The sequence below is a fragment of the Triticum aestivum genome, chromosome 2B (assembly GCF_018294505.1).
Source record: "Triticum aestivum cultivar Chinese Spring chromosome 2B, IWGSC CS RefSeq v2.1, whole genome shotgun sequence".
In the NCBI taxonomy this organism is placed as follows: domain Eukaryota; kingdom Viridiplantae; phylum Streptophyta; class Magnoliopsida; order Poales; family Poaceae; genus Triticum; species Triticum aestivum.
In genome coordinates this window covers 10,606,871-10,613,647 of record NC_057798.1, presented here as the reverse complement: position 1 = coordinate 10,613,647, position 6,777 = coordinate 10,606,871, and positions in this window count along the sequence as shown.

The following is a 6,777-nucleotide window of genomic DNA, read 5'->3' as shown; positions in this document are numbered from 1 at the left end:
GTACGTGAAATCAGCCAAATCTATCGCTAATTAGCAGCTCCTGCTAAAGTAATTCTCGATCGTTGGGGGATTCCTGGCCCCCGCTCGTCCCCCCTGTCTCCGCCCCTGATCCCACTCACCAAATAGGGCTGCTCACAAAGCACCAAAACACAAAGCTGTTTCATGATCAGACGACGTGAGAGAAAAACGAGGTCCTCCAATGTTCACAACAGGTGATGTGTCGATACATGCTTTGTCACTAAATTGCATATGAAATCATTGAAGCTAGTTTTCTTACTTTTTGCTGAGTTGGCCTTATCAGCCATCTTGTTTGTACTTATAAATTTACAAAACCAATAAAAAGTATGCAGCAGAGTTACTGATATTTCCCTCAAAAAATAAATGGGTGGTGGCTGTACATCATGGTCAAAGTAGAGGCGCAAATAAAGCAACATATAAATTGCCCTTGTCGCAAACAAAGTATAGTACTACTAGTTGCATCAACCCATTGATTTTGAATCCTTAAAAAAAACCATTGATTTTGAATGTTACATGCCAATTCAGCTTCCAAATGATCAAGTCATGATTGGGTTCGCCCTCGTGTGACAAAGACGCATATGTCTTGGGCTAAAAAGAAATTAGTGTCTATGTTGGTTAAACTGTGAAGATACACAAGCGCAGTGGCATGCACACATGTGCAGACAACGTCTTGATAAATCTATTAGTCTCACAACTTATTGTTAAGTCTGGTATTAACCAATCACCATTCACATTCGTAATCTTTGCGGTGGATAATATGTAAGTTTTGTACCATGTCTTTATTTAGCCAAGACATGAGGGGTAGAACCAGCACCGAATAAATGAACCATAGACCATAGTGACATTTAGTATCTGGCGGAAATGGACCTGCAAAAGTTGAGGAGGCAAGTATCCCACGTAGGCACATCCAAATCAGTGTCACATCGTACTGTAACTCGTACAACGACGAACCATGATGATTATGTAATGATGGGCTCGAGAGAGGCTGATCTCTTTTGTGTGGAGCTGAATATGGTCAACCTGAGAGCTGTCGACGCATGTGTGACTGTAAAATGGAGACGAACTGCTGATCCGCCTCCACGCACGTAGCTATTACACCAAGCTTTTGATAGCATAAAAAGCCTGAAATCATGTCACTTGCATGTGTATGCGCGGCGCCACTATGTGTGTTGTCGTCGTCCTCTTGGGTCTTCTTATCGTTTCTAGATACACAGTGCATATCGAACACTAGGATTACATGGTCAGTCGTAGTGTCACGCCTCACGCTAGTGTGGTCGTTGTCGCTTCATGTCGTGTTATTGCTGCATGTACATCAAACATGTCTTAATATTAGTTTTATGATAGCACGGTCTGCGACTAAATTGGCTTGCGCAATGAACCACGTCGTATATCCATCATCGAGGATATGGGAGACTGTCATCTCGGTACCGACCTCTCTATTAAGTCCTAGCCTATCACTGCTAGCTGGAGAGTAGGAACGGTTTAATTTCTAGGCAACACACTCATGTGAGACTAACGCAGACCACAAATTTTTCCTTCTTGATTGAAGAATGAACACTAGAAGTATAATGTATACTACAATAATGTTTGATGTAGTAGTACTTAGAAGTAATCCAGATTCCAAACGACTTGGAAACCATTAGGACCCCCAGCAAGCAAATATACATTTTTCTCCCAACTTATGTGTAATTTCATCCTTCATACTGGGGGATATGGAAATGGACATCCCACTCACCATATAGTACTACTGGCAAAACAACAGCTTAAAAAATACTGGCAAAACAACAAAACACAAGCTGTTTGATGATCACATGACATGAGCTAAATAACAAGATCACCCCTATTCACAACAAGTGACATGACGATATATAGATGCTTTGTCACTAGACTGCGCTAATGAAATCCTTGAAGCTAGCTAGGGCCAAGTGCAGCTTGTGAATATCATTGTCAAAGTAGAGGCGACATCCCTATCTAAGTACTACTATAGGTATTTCATCCTTAAATACCACATATAGTGCAAACAAAGCAACATATAAAATGTCCTTATCGCAAAACAAAGTAGAGTAGTACTAGTATGCATCAACACATTTCGTTTTGAAAGGTACATGGCAATTCATCTCCAATGATTAAGTCATGATTTGGTTCTCCCTCATGGGACGGAGACCCATATCTGACAATGTCGTCGGATAATAATATTAAGTTGTGGTGCTCCTGTATTTAGTTGACATTCCATCGACGTTAAAACATAGTGCGTGTTAGTATTGTGCTAAGTGGACTTTGTTAAGCTTGACCGAATGTACGAAAGAAAATATCGATATCTGAAAATACAAGCAAATACAATGTAAAATGAAACTACAAGCAAATACAATGTGAAAAATACTCCTATTTAGTTATGGATCCAATAATAGTGCTCTCCCCTGTACTAGTAGTCCTACGTACTCTCGCTAGCTGCTCTGGTCAACCAGAAAGTAGCTGGTGCACGTGTGACTCGGAAATGGACACACGACCGGATGATTAGCCTCCACACATGTAATTGTCATACCAACCTTTCAATAGCACAAAAAGCCTGAAATCATGTCGCTTATATGCATGTCGTCTTCGCCGTCTTCATTTTCTTCTTATCCTTTTTAGATACAAAGTATGTATCCAACATTAGGATTGCACAGTCAGTAAGTGTCACAACTTGATAGCAAGAGTGGTCGTTGTGGTGCCCGGCTGCGCTTTCTTTACGTGTATATCTGACACATCTTAAAATTAGTCGTGTGTTCATGAGGTCGCCAATTAAATTTGGATACGCTATATGTGCTACGTTGTTCTTATAGCTGCATGCATTATTCAGATGCAGAGGCTAAGGATGACCCTTCTTTAAAAAAATGCTACGTCATACATCCACCATCTAGAATTCGGGAGACTGTTGTCTTCATAAAAAACTCATAATTAAGTGCTAACCTGTCACTGCTAGATGGAGAGCACGAGGTGTTTAATATCTGGGCAATTCACTAATTATTGTGGAATTATTGTTGATTGAGATTGCCCTCGTGTGAAAGTAACGCAGACCACAAAATTGCCTTCTTCATTTTAGATGAGTATAGTAGAACGTATAGTATAGTGCTGGATATATGAAGTAGTGCTGAGAAGTACTCCCCTTATCTAAATATAAGATCTTTTAGAGACTTCAATACGGACTACATGTGTGTGTGTGTGTGTGTGTGTGTATAGAGAGAGTATAGATTTACTCATTTTGTTTCATACGTGGTCTGCATTGAAATCTCTAAGAAGGCTTATATTTAGAAACGGAGGAGTAATTCAGATTCCAAACGACTAGTTGAAGACAACTAGCGCTTATCCACACAAAACACACAGTTTCTCACAACGCAGCGTAGTATGGTTTCCATTCCATTATAGGGCAATTGAGGATCTCAAAGTGGTACATAAGTACACCTGTGCACGAGCTCGGAATTTCTCGATGACCTTCCTTTTTAGTTTACACATGGTAATGAATTTCCTTTATTTCAGCTCAACGTGTGTTTTCTATTTGTGTTTTTGCCGACGTAGCACTAGTGCGACAAGAGCGGGTTGGCTGGTCTACGACACCTTTCATGATTTTCAAAGCCTTGTTGGATTTTTAAGGCAGCACATGCAAAGTGTTGGAATCAGCAGCTAATCGTCGTTGTTTGCCACTAACCTAATCAGTGGTGGCAGGAGTGCTCTAGTAAACTAACCGTTGGGAGGATCTGTCCAAATCCTACCTGCAAATTTGCAGGCACTTGCTCGATACGCGTGCCACCACTAGTCAAACCACGTGTCTTGTCAGTATGACATTATAAAGTTCCACGTCGTACCAGAGAACGAGCGTTCTAAGAGCATCTACAGCTAGTGCGCCCCAAACTCTCCTCAAACAAACGGGCGGCCTGCTCAGCCATCGTACGGTCACATAATTTTGATCCAGACGGCTTCCTCAAATAACCCTCAAACGTCTGAGCTGACCGGCACCCTTCATATCCAGCCAAATACGAAGCGGCCAGGACACGCCCGGGCGCGTTCGCCGGATTAGCCCGGCCCACATATATCCTATCAGATGAACCCTAGATCTCAGTCCACTATACTCTCTCCGTCCTCTCCTCTTCCCAATCCGACTTGTCCTCTTACTGATCCGTCCTCTCCTCTTCCAACTCCGGTCCATGGCCGACGACTGCGGCGGCTCCAGCTCCAACGGCGACGAGAGCGACGTCGGTGCGGTCGCTCTCTACATTGCTGTGCGCCGCTTCCATCTAGATCAAGGCAGCAACGGCGGGGGGAGCTCATGGAGCGACGCGTCGTCTCCTCCACCAGTCGTGGCAGTGCGGACAATGTTGCCGGGCCCCCCGTCCTGCGCGCATCACTTGTGAGAGCGTCGCCTCCGCCCCACTCCAGGTACACTGCCCCACCACCACCCCGTCCATTCAACCTCCTGAGAGTTTCCATGGGCATCGTTGGGTGCTTGTGCCCTCGCCAACGCCGGGTTGGGCGAGGACGCCTGAGTCAGAGGCGCCAAGTACAACGACTTAGGACCAAGCTCAACATCAACAAGAAACCCATGATATTCAACATTGAAGATCTCGTGTGGTTACACCTTTGCAAGGAACACTTCTCCAACGAATGCAAGTCCAAACTTCTACCACGAGCCGATGGACCCTTCAAGGTGCTTGAAGGCTACAACAACGCCTACAAGATCGACATTCCATGCGACAAGTACTCCGTGAGCGACATCTTCAACGTCAACGATCTCTCCCCGTACCATGTTGATGAGGATTTCGATCCGAGGTCGGATCTTTCCCAAGGGAGGGGAGATGATGCGGAGCATCCTACGGTCATCCCCATGGACCTACCATCGTCTCACCAAGTGCCAAGAGGACCCATGACGTGAGCATGAGCTAGAGCTCTTGAGACCGAGGTGACTTCTTTCCTTAGTGATATCTCATTCGATCCTCTCGAGACATGACTACTACCTAAGTACGGAATGTTGTGCATGATTAGGTATCAAGAAAGCCCTTCCGAGAATGCACATGAAGATGGTCAAGCCCCCAAGTTCATGGACGAACAAGAACGACCGAAGGAACCGGAGAAGTCCCCAGGACCCGGACATCCGGCCCCTGTAACAACTACCTCAGCCGCAGCCCAACCGAAGCTACAGGCCCTAGACATCCGGCGCACGACGAGCAGCCGGACATCCGGCTCAATCCCCGGAAATCCGGCGCCCATCACAGAAGATGAACCCGTCCAGCCCGGACATCCGGCCCGACAGCCCGGACATCCGGCACCTCGCGAGCGCCCGGACATCCGGCCTGACGCCCGGACGCCCGACCCCTCCTGTCTGCGCACAATGTAAATGGTCAAGCCCATGTATCCCTTCGCCTCCCTAGACTATATATACTCCCCCTCCACCTACGTTTTAGGGTTAACGTTGTGATAGCTCACACTAGTAGAAAAGGGGGCATTGGTCCAAGCCGGGTTAGCCCATTAGTCCCGGTTCAATCCAGAACCGGGACCAATGGGGGCATTGGACCCGGTTCGTGAGCCCCGGGGGCCGGCCGGGCCACGTGGGCCATTGGTCCCGATTCGTCTGGACCTTTTGGTCCCGGTTGATGGGACGAACCGGGACCAATGTGCCTTGCTCCTGGCCCACCACCATTGGTCCCGGTTGGTGGCATGAACCGGTACCAAAGGTTTCCCTTTAGTCCCGGTTCATACCACCAACCGGGACTAAAGTGTTGGTCCTTGTTGCGGCCAGAGTTTAGTCCCACCTCGCCAACCGAAGGGGGCTCACACCGGTTTATAAGCCCCTCCCTCTCTGCCTTGTTTAGCTCTTCTCAAAATGAAAATAGATGCCCTTATACAGGAAATTTGACCTAAATTCATACTGAATTTCTCTGAAGTTAGTAGATATTTATTATGAATTAAGGTTGAATTTTCTCTATAAGCGCATCTATTCTCATTTCTGAGTAGTTTTTTATATAGTTTTTTTTCTTTTCTGCTATATTTATTTTTTCTATTTATTTCTGAGTTGTAATAAGTCATTAAAAATAAAAAAGATTTTAGTAAAGTTAATCACAACTATTTTTTCTTCTATTTATTTCTGAGTAGTTTTTTATATAGTTTTTTTTCTTTTCTGCTATATTTATTTTTTCTATTTATTTCTGTGTGGTAATAAGTCATTAAAAATAAAAAAGAGGCGCAATGCTAGTTAATTCGCTTCAAGCCTTTCGGACTAGTGTAAACTGCACTGCACATAGCTCCGTGCAGTCTACCCAATTCCTCAAGGCTTGAAGCGAACCAACGTGCAGGTGAGCATTGAGCCTCTTTTTCATCGTCTCTGCACTCAGGGCTTATAAACAGCTGCGAGTGCCTCTCGCTTGGCGAGGTGGGACTAAAAAAACCCCACTAGTGAAACCACCGTAGATAAGTAATTAGACGGGTCCATTGGTACCGGTTGGTGGCTCCAAACGGGACAAATGCCCCTCTTTAGTCTTATGGTTCGGCCCTCGTGATACCATGCCAACTTTCAACTTTCAACTTTTTCAGAGTTCATTTGAAATGCTTTAATACAGAAAACAAAAGAAAATAAATAATGCAGAAAACAAAACAAAAAACTGGAAAATAAAATAAAATAAATAAAGCAAAAAGAAAACAAAAAAAGTGTATTCAAATTTGAAAACTAATGGCACTAACAGAAAGTTTATAATTTTTCTAAAACTAAAAGCAAAAAGAATTAAAAAATAA